The sequence below is a fragment of the Micromys minutus genome, assembly GCF_963924665.1.
Source record: "Micromys minutus genome assembly, chromosome: 6".
In the NCBI taxonomy this organism is placed as follows: Eukaryota; Metazoa; Chordata; class Mammalia; order Rodentia; family Muridae; genus Micromys; species Micromys minutus.
In genome coordinates this window covers 72,158,028-72,175,556 of record NC_137975.1, presented here as the reverse complement: position 1 = coordinate 72,175,556, position 17,529 = coordinate 72,158,028, and the positions used below count along the sequence as shown (strand labels likewise).

Here is a 17,529-nt window from a genome sequence, read left to right as displayed (position 1 = left end):
GAAAAAGCAGTCAGAGCACTTAACCACTGAGCCATCTCTCCAGCTCCATGAGTTGACTTAAAAAGGTTAAGTAGAGAAGAATGATAGTGTATTTGGAGAAATTTGAGAAACACAGTAAATTAATGTAATACATTTTGGGATAAAGGATTTATGAATACAGTGATTTGATTTGTTATTCAATATACATTTTAATAAGAATCAATTCTATACATAAGTTATAAGGTTGGGTAATTGTATTTCCAGATTCTTCTAACAGTTTATAAATGATTCTCCTTGGAAAAATATCTCACTGTGAAATAAAGGGACTGTGGAGATCCCTTTGTTTCAGGTTTAATGTTTATCCATGTAAGTAGGGACATAGTGAAGAAGGATGTAGAGCCAAAGAAAATTAAGATACTAAGATATTTTGGCAAAGAAAATAATAGAATTTGCTTCTGCAAGTCCCTTTTGTCCTAGGTCTAGTAGCTTTCTATTGTGCAAAAAGCACTGGCCACCACAGGGACTTCATCTCTACTCTTAGTGGATTAATTATTTCTTGCAAATACATAATGGAAGCAATTCTCCAGTTATTTTTCTCTTAAAACTCTTCGAAAAAGACTGAAAATTAATGAGTGGATTTGAGTTTACTAAGTGATCCCTGGGAGAAAAGGCATGTGTGGTATTACTCAGCACCAGGGCTGGCATTGTATTTTAGCTGTGTGCACACATGCATCAGTAGCTCTGTTAGGACTTACACTTAAAAACCAATGACAGTATCGTTGCTAACTATTTTCTTAATGTATTTCACATAAATAATACAGAATATATTATTATGATCTTTTAACTATTTTGTCATTGATATTATAATTATATAATTTCTCACTTTTTTTGCATTCAAGCCCTCCCATCTACCCATTCTCTCTTTCAATCCATGGCCTCTTTTTGCATTGTTATTTCACAGACACACACACATACACACACACACACACACACACACAAATACATAATACATACACATAAATACAACCTGTTCAGTCTGTGAAATGCTACTTGTATGTATACTTTATGGCTGACCATTGAGTATTGGATAATTTATTGTGCTCTTCCCTGAGAAAGAATATTTCCCTAATTTTCAGCATTCTTTCATTGCCTGTAATGTGTTCATGTCTCTCTCTCTCTCTCTCTCTCTCTCTCTCTCTCTCTCTCTCTCTCTCTGTGTGTGTGTGTGTGTATGTGTGTGTGTAGGGTTACAGAAGAGGGTAAGGAAAGATTGTAAAAGCCAGAGGATCGTTTGATGTGAGATTGTATCTCCTACTAATATCAGGAGCTACACCCATAAAGTCTCAACAACACGACTGCATAAACATTTGTTGAGGAAGGATAAATATATATATACACTCATTTTTTAAAAATTGGTAACTTTCATTAAATGGCAACGAAGCTTCCTTTTTTGTTTGTTTCAAACACATTATCAAATATGAAATTTTTACACAATAGATGATACAGAAAGTATTTTGAAGTAGTAGTTACATTTGTGATTTTGTGCACAACCTCCAAACTGTTTCTCATAAAACTGTATTGGATTACGTTTCTGCCAGGAGTGGTGACTAATTTATACAATCTTAGCTGGCATTCAGGAAGCAAAGGCAGAAAACTTGCCATGAGTTTGAGTACAGCTTACTCTCTACAAGTGAGTTCCAGGTCAGATAAGGCTACATAGTGAGAGAGTGTCTCAGTATGAATAGTGAACTGTGAAAAAATTATACAAAACACATAGGAAGAAAGATGGAAAGACAATCCTATTTATAAGTAGTAGTTGTCAGTTTTTGGATTTGATAATTGCTACCATACATTGAGTGATATAACATCACATTGTATTTCTTTGGTAATTAGCAATATTGAACATTTTAATATGCAGTTGTATATATTTTTGGTTTCTCAATGACTGATTTTATTGGTGATATGACTAATTCATTCAAAAACATAAATAGTTTTACATTTTATACTTGATGACAATGATTATTTAAGCAACTAAAACCATTCAGTTCCATCTACCTTATACAGCCAGCTTTTTCCAACTCAAATTTTGGGAAGAAGAAATAAAGTCACTTAGATGAACTCTACTAGATAAATGACACACCACATGTTTAGAAACAACAATGTTCTCAGGTTTCAAAGTGGAACAGTTATTTTGTTTTGTTTTCTATACATCTGCTTCAGAAGAACCTAGTCAATTGCCTATAAAATAATATTTTTAAATTAACTTATTTCTAACAAATGATGCACATAATCTTGATTGACTTAATAACTAGAAGACCATTTTATTTGTGAATGTGATTACTAAAATCTTTCTTTTCCCCCCTTTTTAATTGGATATATTTTATTTACATTTCAAATGTTATCCCCTTTCTTGGTTTTCCCTCCATAACCCCCCCCCCCCCATCTCATCTCCCACTCCTGTTTCTATGAGGGTGCCCTTTCACCTCCCCACTCTGACATTCCCCTACACTGGGACATCGAGCCTTAGCAGGACCAAGGGCTTCTCCATTGATGCCCATCAAGATTAACCTCTGCTACATGTGCAGCTGGAGCCATGGGTCCATCCATATGTGCTCTTTGGATAGTGGTTTAGTCCCTGGGAGCTCTGGTTGGTTAGTATTGTTGTTCTTATGGGGTTGCAAACCCTTTCATCTCCTTCAGTCCTTCCTCTAATTTCTTCTCCATTGGGGACCCCATTCTCAGTTCAATGGCTGACTGTGAGCATCTGCCTCTGTATTTGTCATGCTCTGGCAGAGCCTTTCAGGAGACAGTTATATCGGGCTCCTGTCAGCATGTATATCTTGGCTTTAGTATTGTCTATGTTTGGTGACTGCATATGGGCTGGATTTCCAGGTGGGGCAGTCTCTGGGTGGCCTTTGCTTCACTCTCTGCTTCAAACTTTGTTTCCCCTAAAAATTTTCCATAAAAGACCTCATTGATAGCATTCAAATTAGTGTTTACTAATAAACATGACTTCAGCGTGAACGAAGCCTGTATCTCTCCAAACGAACTGGAATTGCATGCACTCTTCTAGAGTGTTTTATGGTTTCATTTCCAAATTCCCTTTTTAGTTCTGTGAATTATTTATCCCTCTGTATGATTTCTTTTGCCTTAAGTCAGGTTGAAAAACTCTAAAACTAAAATCCATTGAGTCATGGTAAACAGACACTGTACATGTCCTGTGGGCACTGGAACACTACGGCATCAGTCATAGGTCAACAAGTGCAACGTTCCGAAGGCGAGGTAACCCGGAGTGTGGATGGAGCCTTCCCAGCACTAACCTGAGGCTCTGGAATTCTAGGACCCAAGTTTTACTCCTGCAGTGAGGCAAAAAATAAAAATGAAAAAATATAAATAAAAAATAAAAAAATCCTCAAACTTGCCATTTAACTGAAATGGAACCCCACAACAAGAAGAGTGTTTGGATGAATAGTGTCAAATACTTGATTTTTATAAAAAAATTACTTCTAATAAAAAATTAACTTCCAGTTTTGCAAAGTCCAAGAGCTCATCTAGTATAAAGCAAACCGGGTTGGATGTGTTGACCACTGGTGACCCCAGGTTGGGGTTGCTGTTTGTTGGGTATCCTACACTAATGTTTTAGCCCTGTGTTTTCAAGATGGAAAAAGAAAAAGAAACTGCTTAAGTCACATCAGTTTCCACCGATGATATTTCACCAGGTACCACTGGTTTTAGGTTTAAAAGGTGCCCCGTCTCATTTGTAAAAGCCTTTTTACTAAAAGAACCATTGGGCGAATCCTAGATACAAACTAAAATAAGAATGCTGTATCATCATCATTGCTGGTGGCCCATGGCAAACACACTTCTGTGGACCAACACAAAACCCTGCTCATCTACTGACCCTCAGATTTTCTAACAAGAGTTGTTAGTAAAAGAAAAATATTTTATAGCTTTGAGGCAGAAAGCACACTTTCTTCGTTTAATGTCTTCAAACTGTCCGATATGGTTTTCTTCTGGATTATTAAAGTTGGCCATGTCTTAAAAATTAAAGTACATGGTAATGATTCTTATTTAGAATCCAATGGCAAGTCTTCACATTCACTAGAGTTCTATTTAAATTTAGCTAAATAATATTAAGAGAAAACTAACAACCCCCACCCCAGTACTGGCTGGTTTTGTGTCAACTTGACACAAGCTGGAGTTATCAATGCCTCCATGAGATCCAGCTGTAAGGCATTGTCTCAACTAGTGATCAAAGGGGGCAGGGCCCAGCCCACTGTGGGTGGTGCCATCCCTGGGCTGGTATACCTGGGTTCTATAAGAAAGCAGGCTGAACAAGCCAGTAACCACATCCCTCCATGGCCTCTGCAACAGCTCCTGCTTCCTGACCTGCTTGAGTTCCAGTCCTGACTTCCTTTGGTGATGAACAGCAATGTGGAAGTGTAAGCTGAATAAACCCTTTCCTCCACAACTTGCTTCTTGGTCATGATGTTTTGTGCAGGAATAGAAATCCTGACTAAGACACCCCTGCACTGGAGATACAGAACTGAAAAGACTATACCATTTGTCTTTTGGTAGAAACATGTAGTATTACAGCTCTTTTCAAACACTTCATGTGGACACAAGTGTACTTCTCTACTTCTTTCTCCCTCATCAAGGCCAAGAGAGAGGAAGAAACTAGCAGTTAACACCTTAAGGAAAACTAATGGGCAGATAATATGAAAACTCAAGACCAGAACGCTTTCACCTGAGACACAGTCGGATCTGGTAGGCAGAAGCCTTAATTTCTCAGGACAGAGTCAATTGCTGGCTTCAAACTTGTACCAGGGTCTTAGCAACAGCCTTAGTAGATTCACTTCTTCCGTCTGATGCCTACTTCACCTTCTTTAGTTTTCTGCACTGGTTACTGGTGACTGGGTCACATCAAAGACCCAAAACACAGATGTGAGATCCTAACACAGCAACATGTGCAGCTGGACAGTATGCACGGCATGGGAAGACGAGAGAGAAAAAATGTGCATCTGTAAAATTGAGTTGATTTTCTTCTCCTTTTTAGAGACAAGTTTTGTTTTCTTGCCCAGCCTGGCTGTTACCACTTGAGCTTAAACAACCCCCTGCTTCACAGGTATGTGGTATGTGGCACAGGCCACATACCTAGCTGGTCTTTTATATTGTAATAAAAACAATTTTATTATCATTTTATTGGATATTCTCTGTATTTACATTTCAAATGTTATCCTCTTTCCTCTTACCATCTGCCCTTCCCCTCCCCTTGCTTCTATAAAGATGCTCCCACTCCCAACCACCCACCTGCCTTGGCATTCTCCTACACTGGGAAAACAAGACTTCACTGGACCAAAGGCCTCCTCTCCCATTAATGCCGGACAATGCCATCTTCTGCTACATATGCAGCTGGAGCCATTGGTCTCTCCATGTGTGCTCATTGGTTGGTGTTTTAGTCCCTGGGAGTTTTGGAGTGTTTGGTTAGTTGATATTGTTGTTTTTCTCATGGTGTTGTAAACTTTTTCAGCTCCTTCTGTCCTTTCTCTAGCTTGTCCACTGGGGTCCCTGTGCTCAGTCCAACAGTTATCTTTAAGCATTCTCATCTGTATCAGTGTGTCTCTGGCAGATCCTCTCAGGAGACATCTATATCTGGTTCTTGCCAGTAAGCACTTCTTGGCATCAGCAATAGTGCTTGGGTTTGGTGGCTGCATATGGGGTGGATCCTCAGGTGAGACAGTCTCTGGATGATCTCAGTTCCTGCTCCTCTATTTGTCCCTGTATTTCCTCCCATGAGTATTTTGTTCTCCCTTCTAAGGACTGAGGCATCCACATTCTGCCTTTCCTTCTTTTTGAGCTTCATAAGGTCTGTGAATTGTTTCTTGGGTATTCAGAGCTTTTGGGGCTAGTATCTGCTTATCAGTGAGTGCATACCATGTGTGTTATTCTGTGACTGGGTTACTTCACTCAAGATGTAGTTCTTTTTTAATAATGGAAGGATATTCAAGGAAATCGGCGAACTAGAAAGCATCCTTTTCCCACCTTGCTTTTGAAAACATGTATGCTTAGTTATAAGCAAAATTTAAGAGAGAGATATTTGTGTCGAACACATTTTAAGCTCCCTGAGATAATTTGTGGGGACTCACTACCCAAAATCACAGCAGAAAGGAAGTCATTTACTAGGATAAGTTAGAGTGAAACCAAACATCTATTCCAAAAACCATACAAGATAAATCACATCTTTGTGATTGTTTGTTGCTACAAACATATTCATGGCAAGAAAATATCATGTCTAAATTTTTTCAAGAGACTTTTGGTACAAATAACATCTTATTTAGATTAAGTACCTGGGTTTTTTGATTAATTCTCAAGGCTGATGTTTTTCATTGGCTCCTTTCTCAATTACCTAGGTTCCCTAAAATCTTCCCCTACCTCCAGCCATCCCAACTCAATCCTCTAGAACACTTAATGTATCAATCTCTCTTGTAAATTATATTCTGTAGGATTCATGCAGCTTCCCTGACAGTAAGACTTTGAAGTCATCACCCCAAGGAGGACCCCATAGGAGAGAAGGAAACCAGATGAAGGTACAGTTTGTGTGTCTTTATCTTCCTCAAGACTGCCTACAACACTTAGTGTTCTAAGATCTCCAGGGCTTTATGCCTCAGATGCTCATCCAAACACTGGATGGCAAAGTGGTCGACATCCATGTCAAACTTATTGGCAAAAACGTGGTGTTTGTGCAGCATCCAGCTCAAATCACCAGCTCCGAAAACACACACAGAATGCCCATGGACTCCACTGCATGGTGGATAAGGCACAGCTTTGGAAACATCGCCTTTGAAGTATTGCCACTCAACAAGCCTAGTCATGTCAGACAAGTCATACTTATGGGTTGAGAGGAAAGAACCAGGGACTTCCTGGATCCTTTGGATGGTGGCCCGGAGGAACTCATCCAGGTTGTATATGTCCTGTGCCCATTCCATGAACTTGAGTATTTTCATTTTTCAGCACATAGCCTATATATTCCCTACTGACCAGGAAGTAGGTACTGCCTGAAAAGAGAGTTTTGAGTGGAGGCTGTGATCTGACTACTCCAGTGTTGGTCAGCTTCCCATCAACAACAGTGTATCATTTTTCCCATCTCTCTTCTTTGCTGGGATGCATCTTCTATGAAGGACTTAAGCTTCCTGACAATTTCCAGATTGGTTTTGATGGGGAAATCCACACCACAAGGATTGATCAAGGGCTTCCAGTTTGCATTCATCTGTCCAGGTCCTTCACTCAGGTGAGGTCAGCCTTAACCCGACTCCAGGATACATCAACGGCACTCTCCAACTGATTGGCCATGAAGAAATTATCAAAGCAGGCTGTGATGCCCAGCACCGTGGCTAAAAAGGAGTCTTCTGCTTTTTGTTTGTCCATGTGAGCGCATATAGATGTCCCTTAGAAGCCTGTCAAGCATTTTAATCTTATGATGAACCACCATGGAATATGAAACTGGAAAGTCTACCTCTTCTTTAGTAAGGGGCTCCACAATATATTTGTGTGTCCTGATGAAAGAGGCAGTCACAGGTCATGTTTCTATAGTCATGCATTGTCTTGAATTGCACCAATAGTATCTCAAGCCTCACCTTCTGGATTTCTTCTGGATCACCCTGAAAGACTTTGATGCAATTAACACTGCTATTGGGATCATCTCCAGCAAGCTCCAAGTGTCTGACACTAACAAATTTAGGCTTCTAATGAATTCTTAAAACAGAGAAGGTAATTAGAGAGAGAACAAGAACAATAAAGTTATGTTTTATAAGGTAAGAAAAAAGTCTCCTCTGAAACAAGTTTCTCAGAATTTCAAAGACTAGCCAGAGGCTTTCTGGTATGGTGGTACAATCTTCTAGGCCTTTGATGACAATAATGTTTCCCCCAGTGTCCTTCTGTTGTGACCAGATAAGTTGCCAGTTTATCAGAGGGACAAGATATCACTGCATGGGACAGAACCCTTAGAATCACAGGAAGTCTTAATCTGTTAAGGCTCTGATTCCTGGTGACATCCTATACTTTCTCAGAGGGGCTATTGTGCTGTCAAGTTTCTAAAGAGCACCAGGCACCCAGCAATCATGACATATCCCAACAGGCTTTTCCAGGAATCTGGAGCCTGTGTCTGCAGGGTGCATGAAACACCACTGGAACAGCTCACCAAATGGATACTCACATTTGTTTATTTTATAGTGTCTATCTGGTGTGCTTGGTTATTATTTTTGTTATGCTACTGGATTTTTGGGCTTACCTATATTATATGGGTATTTTTCTTGTTGTACAGATGGTTTTACCATTTTCTCTCATCATGTCTGCTTTCTTCACTGAGCTAATTATTTTCTTTGCTTTTCAGATATTTTTAGTGTGATATGACCCATTTGTTTATGGTGCTATTAAAAAAACTGCATTTTCCAATATCTTAAAATTTATCTCTATGTTTGTATATTTGCTTTATTGTTTTGAGTTTTTTTTATTTTTTAAACAACTTTATTTTGCAAAACAAAGATAAATGTACAGATTTTAAACAGTTTTTGCTTAAAATTATACATTTTTGTCAGTACTGTTTTTTCAGACATTAAAATAAATTTTACATAAAACCATGTGAATATATTTTTTAGTCAGTACTTGATTTTTTTCAAGGGCTTGACAGTATGCATTGAAAACGTACTAGTTGCAATAAGTGTAAAGTACATGCAAAACAAAACGCAACATGGAAATAGTCAAAGTCTTCTTGTTTTGTGAATATATGTATATTTTTTTTGTTTTCTTTATTTCTTGGACTTCATACAGTCTGTGAGTTGTTTCTGGGGGAGTGCAAGCCTCTGGGGTTAGCATCCCACTATCAGTGACTGCATATTATGTCTGTTCTTTTGTGACTGGGTTATCTCACTCAGGATGATCTTCTCTAGATGCAGCCATTTTCTTAAGAATTTGGTTAAGTCATTGTTTCTGGTGGCTGAGTAGTATTCCATTGTGTATATGTACCACAATTTTTGTATCCATTCGTCTTCTGAAAGACATCTGGGTTCCTTCCAGCTTCTGGCTATTATAAATAGAGCCGCTATGAACATTGTGGTGCATATATCTTTGTTGTGTATTAAAGTGTCTCTGGGGTATATGCCCAGAAGTGGAATAGCTGGGTCTTCAGGTAGTACTATATCCAATTTTCTGAGGTATCGCCAGACAGATTTCCAGAGTGGTTGTATTAGCTTGCAACCCCACCAACAGTGGAGAAGTGTTCCTCTTTCTCCGCAGCCTCACCAGCATCTGCTGTCATCTGAGTTTTGGATCTTGGCCAATCTGACTGGTGTGAGGTGGAATCTTAGGGTTGTTTTGATTTGCATTTCCCTGATGGCTAAGGATGTCGAGCACTTCCTCAGATGTTTCTCGGCCAATCGGTGTTCCTCAACTGAAAATGATTTGTTTAGCTCTGTACCCCATTTTTAAATAGGGTTATTTGATTCTCTGGTGTCTAGCTTTTTGAGTTCCTTGTACACCTTGGATATTAGGCCTCTATCTGATGTAATGTTGGTAAAGATCTTTTCCCATTCTGTTGGTTGCCGTTTTGTTTTCTTGACGATGTCCTTAGCCTTACAGAAACTTTGCAATCTCATTAAGTCCCATTTGTTAATCTTTGACCTTAGAGCTTGAGCCATTGGTGTTTTGTTCAGGAAATTTTCTCCTGTGCCTATGTGTTCTAAGGTTTTCCCTACTTTCTCATCTAATAGTTTCAGTGTATCTGGTTTAATGTGGAGATCTTTAATCCACTTACGCTTGAGCTTTGTACAAGGAGATAAGAACGGGTCTATTTTCATTCTTTTGCATGTTGGGTGCCAGTTGGACCAGCACCATTTGTTGAATAGGCTGTCCTTTTTCCATTGAATGTTTACTGCTCCTTTGTCAAAAATCAGGTGACCATATACATGAGGGCTCATTTCTGGATCTTCTATTCTATTCCATTGATCCACCTGCCTATTTCTGTACCAGTACCATGCAGTTTTCAGCACAATTGCCTTGTAATATAGCTTGAGGTCAGGGATAGTGATTCCCGCAGATGTTTCTTTGTTGTTGAGGATGGATTTCGCTATTCTAGGTCTTTTGTTATTCCATATGAAATTGCACATTGATCTTTCCAATTCCATGAAGAACTGGGTTGGTATTTTGATGGGGATTGCATTGAATCTGTAGATTGCTTTTGGTAGGATGGCCATTTTTAAGATGTTGATCTTTCCAATCCATGAGCATGGGAGATCTTTCCATTTTCTGAGATCCTCCTCAATTTCTTTCTTTGGAGGTTTGAAGTTCTTGTCATACAGGTCCTTCACTTCCTTAGTTAGAGTCACACCAAGGTATTTCATAGTTTTTGTAACGATTGTGAGGGGTACCTTTTCCTTAATTTCTTTCTCCACATGTTTGTCCTTTGAGTATAGGAAGGCTACTGATTTGTTTGAGTTAATTTTGTATCCGGCCACTTTGCTGAACTTGTTTATCAGCTGTAGGAGTTCTCTGGTGAAATTTTTGGGGTCACTCAAGTACACTATCATGTCATCGGCAAAGAGTGATGTTTTTATCTCTTCCTTTCCGATTTGTATCCCCTTGATCTCCTTTTGCTGTCTAATTGCTCCAGCCAGGACTTCCAGTACTATGTTGAATAGGTAGGGGGAGAGTGAGCAGCCTTGTCGAGTCCCTGATTTTAGTGGGATTGCTTCAAGTTTCTCGCCATTAAGTTTGATGTTGGCTGTTGGTTTGCTGTATATTGCTTTTATTATGTTTAAATATGGGCCTTGGATTCCTGTTCTTTCCAGGACTTTTAACATGAAGGGGTTTTGGATTTTGTCGAATGCTTTCTCAGCGTTTAGTGAGATGACCATGTGATTTTTGTCTTTAAGTTTGTTTATATGGTGGATTACACTGATGGATTTCCTTATGTTAAACCATCCCTGCATCCCAGGGATGAAGCCTACTTGGTCATGATGAATGATCGTTTTGATGTGTTCTTGGATTCGGTTTGCAAGGATTTTGTTGAGTATTTTTGCATCAATGTTCATAAGTGAGATTGGTCTAAAGTTCTCTTTCCTTGTAGGGTCTTTGTGTGGCTTAGGTACGAGGGTTATTGTAGCCTCAAAAAATGAGTTGGGTAATATTCCATCTGATTCTATCTTTTTAAATAGTTTGGGGAATATTGGTGTTATATCCCCAATAAATGTCTGATAAAATTCTGCACTGAACCCATCTGGACCTGGGCTTTTTTTGTTTGGGAGGCTTTTGATGACTTCTTCTATTTCTTTAGGTGTTATAGGGTTATTTAGATGGTTTACTTGGTCCTGGTTAAACTTTGGGACTTTGTATCTGTCTAGGAATTCGTCCATTTCCTCCAGATTTTCCAATTTTGTGGAGTATAAGTTTTTGTAGTAGGATCTGATGATTTCTTGAATTTCCTTAGTTTCAGTTGTTATGTCACCACTTTCCTTTCTGATTTTGTTAATTTGGATACTCTCTCTTTGCCCTTTAGTTAGTCTGGCTAGGGGGTAATCAATCTTGTTGATTTTTTCAAAGAACCAACTCTTTGTTTTGTTGATTTTTTCAATGGTTCTTTTTGTTTCTATTTGGTCTATTTCTGCCCTAATTTTGATTATTTCTTGCCGTCTACTCTTTTTGGGTATATCTGCTTCCTTTTGTTCTAGGGATTTTAGCTGTCAGGTTGCTGATGTGATTTCTCTCCAGTTTCTTTTTGGAAGCACTTAGGGCTATGAGTTTTCCTCTCAATACTGCTTTCATTGCATCCCATAGGTTTGGGTATGTTGTGTTATCGTTTTCGTTGAATTCTAGAAAGTCCTTAATTTCTTTCTTTATTTTTTCTTTGACCCTGCTATCCTTTAACAGAGTGTTGTTTAGTTTCCATGTGTATGTGGGCATTTCGTTGTCTTTGTTGTTGTTAAAGACCAGCCGTAGACCATGGTGATCTGAGAGGATGCATGGGAGTATTTCAATCTTCTTATATCGACGAAGGCTCGTTCTGTGTCCAATTATGTGGTCAATTTTCGAGAAGGTGCCATGGGGTGGTGAGAAGAAGGTGTATTCTTTTACTTTAGGATAGTATGTTCTGTATACATTTATTAATTCTAGTTGGTTCAAAGTCTCTGCTGGTTTTGCAGTGTCCTTGTTCAGTTTCTGTTTCCCTGATCTGTCCATTGGTGAGAGTGGGGTATTAAAGTCTCCCACTATTATTGTGTGGGGTGAAATGTATTTTTTGAGCTTTAGTAGAGTTTCTTTTATGAATGTGGGTGTTTTTTTATTTGGAGCATATATGTTAAGGATTGAGAGTTCCTCCTGACAGATTTCCCCGGTAATGAGTAAAAAGTGTCCTTCTTTATCTTTTTTGATAACTTTTGGTTGGAAATTTACTTTATTCGATATTAGAATAGCCACTCCAGCTTGCTTCTTGGAGCTGTTTGCTTGGAAGTTTTTTTCCCACCCTTTTACTCTGAGATAGTGTCTGTCTCTGTCTCTGAGCTGAGTTTCCTGTATGCAGCAAAAGGCTGGACTTTGTTTATGTATCCAGTCTGATAGTCTATGTCTCTTCATTGGGGAGTTGAGACCATTTATGTTAATAGATATCAAGGAATAATTGTTTCTGTTTCCTGCCATTTTTGCTTTTTTGGGTTGAGTTGTGTCTGTGTTTTTTTCTTCTTTTAGTTTTCTTGTTTAGAAGTTTTCTTGTTTTTACTAGGCTGTATTTTCCCTCCTTGTATTGGGTTTTCCACCTATAATTCGTTGTAGTGCTGGGTTTGTGGTCAGATATTGTGTGAATTTTGATTTGTCTTGAAATATCTTTGTCTCTCCATCGATGGTGATTGATAGTTTTGCTGGGTATAGCAGCTTGGGCTGGCACTTGTGCTCTCTTAACGAGTGAATGATGTCTGTCCAGGCTCTTCTAGCTTTCATAGTCTCTGTTGAGAAATCGGGTGTGAGTCTGATTGGTCTGCCTTTATATGTTACCTGACCCTTTTCCCTTACTGCTTTTAGTATTCTTTCTTTACTTTGGGCACTTGATGTTTTTACTATTATGTGTCGGGAGGAATTTCTTTTCTGGTCCAACCTATTTGGAGTTCTGAAGGCTTCTTTTATGCTCGTGGTCATCTCATTCTTGAGGGTAGGGAAGTTTTCTTCTATGATTTTGTTGAAGATATTTACTGTGCCTCTTAGTTGATACTCTTCTCCCTCTTCTATTCCTATTATCCTTAGGTTCGGTCTTCTCATTGTGTCTTGTATTTCCTGGACATTTTGGGTTAGGTGCTTTTTGTCTTTTGCATCTTCTCTGGCTGTTTTGTCTATGTTTGCAATGTTGTCTTCTGCCCCCGAGATTCTCTCCTCGATCTCTTGTAATCTGTTGGAAATGCTTGCTTCTGTGACTCCTGATTTCTTTTTTTGGTGTTCTGACTCTAGGGTTATCTTTTTTAGCGTTTTCTTTATTGTATCAATTTCTGTTTTAATTTCCCTCTTCCATTCCTTTATTTCTTTGGTTCTGTTTTCCTCTCGTTCTTTGAGTTCTTTGAGTGTTTTTCTTGTTTCTTCTTTAAAAGCTTCTGAATCTTTTTGATTTTCCTCCCTTTCTTGTTTAAGTAACTCTATCAGCGTCTTGAGCCATGATTTCAGGTCTGTGTCTTCTTTTTCTGGAGTGTTTGGAATTCCGATGTTTGCTACTATCGGAGAGCTGGGTTCTGGTGTTGCTAGATTGTCTTGGTTTCCTTGGGATATACTCTTTCTCTTTCCTCTTGCCATTTTGTTGTCAGTGATATGTTCTTGCCTTTCCCTTGTATCTGGTCTGTGTCCCTGGTACACTTTCCGTGTGCACTCCGCAGAGATCTCTCTACTCCCCGGCAGCCCAGGTTCCGGGTGGCAGCTGGGCCCGGCTCCGCTCTGCGTCCTGAAGTCGTCTCTGGGTGGGAACAGAAATTCCTAAGATCTGTTCCCGGTCACAGTTGCTCAGCCTGTACGAGCCGCCTTTCTGGCTGGCAGTTGGGCCAGGCTCCGCTCTGTGTTGTTTTGAGTTTTATATTTGACATACTAAAAATAAACAGAACAAAGTTGCATGGTATAAAAAGTAGGTGAACCGACTCTAAAAGCCAGAAGATCCTGGGCAGATGTTGTACAGACCTTAAGACAACAGGAATGTCAGCCCAGGCTACTATACCCAGCAAAACTCTCAATTAACACAGATGGAGAAACCAAGATATTCTATGACAAAAACAAATTTACACATTATCTTTCCACAAATACAGCCCTACAAAGGATAATAGATGGACAACTCCAACATGAGGAGGGAAACTACACCCAAGAAAAAGCAAGAAAGTAAGCTTCTTTCAACTAGCCCTAAGAAGAGAGCCACACAAACACAATCCCACCTCTAACAACAAAAATAACGGGAAGCAACATTCACTATTCCTAAATATCTCTTAAAATCAATGGACTCAATTCCCCAATAAAAAGACATAGACTAGACACATAAACAGAACCTAGCATTTTGCTGCATGCAGGAAACATACCTCAGAGACAAAGACAGACACTACCTCAGAGTAAAAACTGGAAAACAAATTTCCAATTAAGTGGTCTCAAGAAATAAGTTGGAGTAGCTATTGTTTTTTTTATTGGATATTGGATTTACATTTAAAATGTTGTTCCCTTTCCCCAATCCCATGTCCCCTCCCCATCCCATTTTATCCATGAATGTGCTCCTTCTCCCAATGACTCTCTCCCACCTCAGCATCTTGACGTTCCTCTACACTGGGAAAACAAGCCTTCACTGAACCAAAGGCCTCTCCTCCCATTGATGCCAGAAAATGCCATCCTGTGCTGTATATGTACCTGGTGGAATAGCCATTCTAATACTAAATAAAACCAACTTTGAACCAAAAATTTTCAAAAAAGATAAGGAAGGACACTTCATATTTGTCAAAGGAAAAATGCACCAGATGAAATCTCAATTCTGAGTATCTATGTTCCAAATGCAAGGTGCCTACATTCATAAAAGACATCCTACTAATACCCCAAGCACACATTGCACTTCACACAATAATAGTGGAAGACTTCAACACCACACTTTTATCAACGGACAGATCATGGAAACAAACTAAACAAAGACACAGCGAATCTAACAGAAATTATGGAATAAACAGATCTAATTGGTATCGATAGAACATTTCACCCTAAAACAAAAGAATATACCTTCTTCTCAGAACCTCATGGTACCCTCTCCAAAACTGACCATATAATCAGTCACAAAACAGGCCTCAACAGATACAAGAAGATTGAAATAATCCCATACATCCTATCAGATCATCACAGACTAAGTCTTCAGTAACAACAAAAAGCCCACATGCACATGGAAGCTTAGCAATGCTCTACTCAGTGACAACTTAGTGAATGGTAGAAATAAAGAAAGAAAGTAAAGACTTTTTAGAATTTAATGAAAATGAAAGTACAGCATACTTTTACTGGCTAGTTTTGTGTGTCAACTCGACACAAGCTGGAGTTAATCACAGGGAAAAAATCTCAGTTGAAAAAAAATGTCTCTCTGAGATCCAGTTGTAAGGCATTTTCTCAACTAATGATCAAAGGTGGAGGGTCCAGCCCATTGTAGGTGGTGCCATCCCTGGGCTGGTAGACCTGGGTTATAAGAAAAAGCTGAGCAAGCCAGGGAAAGCAAGCCAGTAGAAACATCCCTCCATGGCCTCTGCATCAGCTTCTGTTTACTGACCTGCTTGAGTTTCAGTCCTGACTTCTTTTGGTGATGAACAGCAATGTGGAAGTGTAAGCTGAATAAACCCTTTCCTCCCCAACTTGCTTCTTGGTCGTGATGTTTGTGCAGGAATAGAAACCCCAAGACAATACAAAAGCCAATGGGACACAATAACAGCAGTGCTATGAGGAAAACTCATAGCTCTGAATGCCTCCAAAAAGAAACTGGAGAGAGTTTGAAACTAGCAGCTTGACAACACATTTAAAAGCTCTAAAACAAAAGAAGCAAATACACCCAAGAGGAACAGATGGCAGGAAATAATCAAATTCAGGGCTGAAACAAACCAAGTATAAACAAAAAGAATTATACGATAAATCAAAAACAAAACAAAACACCAGGAGCTGATTCTTTGAGATAATTATCAAGATAGACAAAACCTTAGTCAGAATAACCAGAGGGGACAGAGACAGTATTCAAATAAAATGAGAAATGAAAGGGGAGACACAACAACATGTTGGGAGCCGTTTGTGCCTCACCAATAAATGGCGCCAGCTTCCCGCCTATGATTCAGCTACAGAGCTGTTGTCCAGCCCGAGAGACATAGTACGCATGTACCACAGACGTCACAGCCCGCTCTCAGGCATACTAATGAGATACTGGAGGGCGCACCAATCAGGTAGCATCACGAGATTCCTGGGCATATATAAGCAGTGCATTTTTCTTCCACGTGGGTCCCCTGCTCAGAGTATTGTACAATAAAGGTTGTTCACAGAAGTATCCTGTTGTCGCACGTCGTTCCTGCTGGCAGGACGTGGGGTGCGAGACAACAACAGAAACTGGAGAAATTAAAAAAAAAACCCATCAGATTCTACTATAAAAGCCTATATTCAACACAACTGGAAAAAATGGATGAAACTGACAATTTTTAGACTGATACCAGGTACCAAAATTACATCAGGATCAGATAAGTCATCTAAACAGTCCCATAACTCCTAAAGAAATAGAAGCAGTTATCAAAAGCCAGTCAACCAAAAAATGCCCACCACCAGATGTGTTTACTGTAAAATTCTATCAGGCCTTCAAAGAAGACCTAATACAAATACTCTTCAAATTATTCTACAAAGTAGAAACAGAAAGAACACTACTCCATTTTTTTTGAAGCCACATTTACACTTATACCTAAACACAAAAACACAACAAAGAAAAAGAACTTCAAACCAGTTCCATTATCAATTTAAAAATACTCAATAAAATTCTTGCTCATTGAATCTAAGAACACATCAAAACAATCATCCACAATGATCAAGCAGGCTTCATCTCAGGGATGCAGGAATGGTTCAATATACAGAAATCAATCAACCTGATCCACTACATAAACAAACTCAAAGGAAAAAAAAAACATGATCATCTCATTAGATGGTGAGAAAGCATTTAACAAAATTCAACATCCCTTCATGTTAAAAGTCTTGGAAAGATCAGGAATCCGAGGCCCATACCTAAACATACTAGAAGCAATATACAGCAAACCGATAGCCAACATCCAACTAAACAGAAACATGAAGCAATCCCACTAAAATCAGGGACTAGATTTCATTATTTTATTACTTCTTGCTCTCTATGCCTCTTGTGTGTATCTGCTTCTCTTTGTTACAGTGCTTTCAGCTGTGTTGTCAAGCTGCTGCTGTATGCGCTCCGCAGTTTCTGTTTGGAGGTATTCAGCGCTTTGAGTTTTCCTCTTAGCGCTGTTATCACTGTTTTCCATGAGTTTGAGCATG

The 17,529-nt window shown here is 39.1% G+C and overlaps 1 pseudogene across 1 annotated transcript; it reads right to left on the bottom strand.

The window, feature by feature from the left end:
- Positions 1 to 6,611: 6,611 nt before the first annotated feature.
- Positions 6,612 to 7,246, bottom strand: LOC308422038 (beta-1,3-galactosyl-O-glycosyl-glycoprotein beta-1,6-N-acetylglucosaminyltransferase-like; annotated as a pseudogene). The gene has a single exon. The product of its transcript is annotated as a beta-1,3-galactosyl-O-glycosyl-glycoprotein beta-1,6-N-acetylglucosaminyltransferase-like (transcript).
- Positions 7,247 to 17,529: the final 10,283 nt, after the last annotated feature.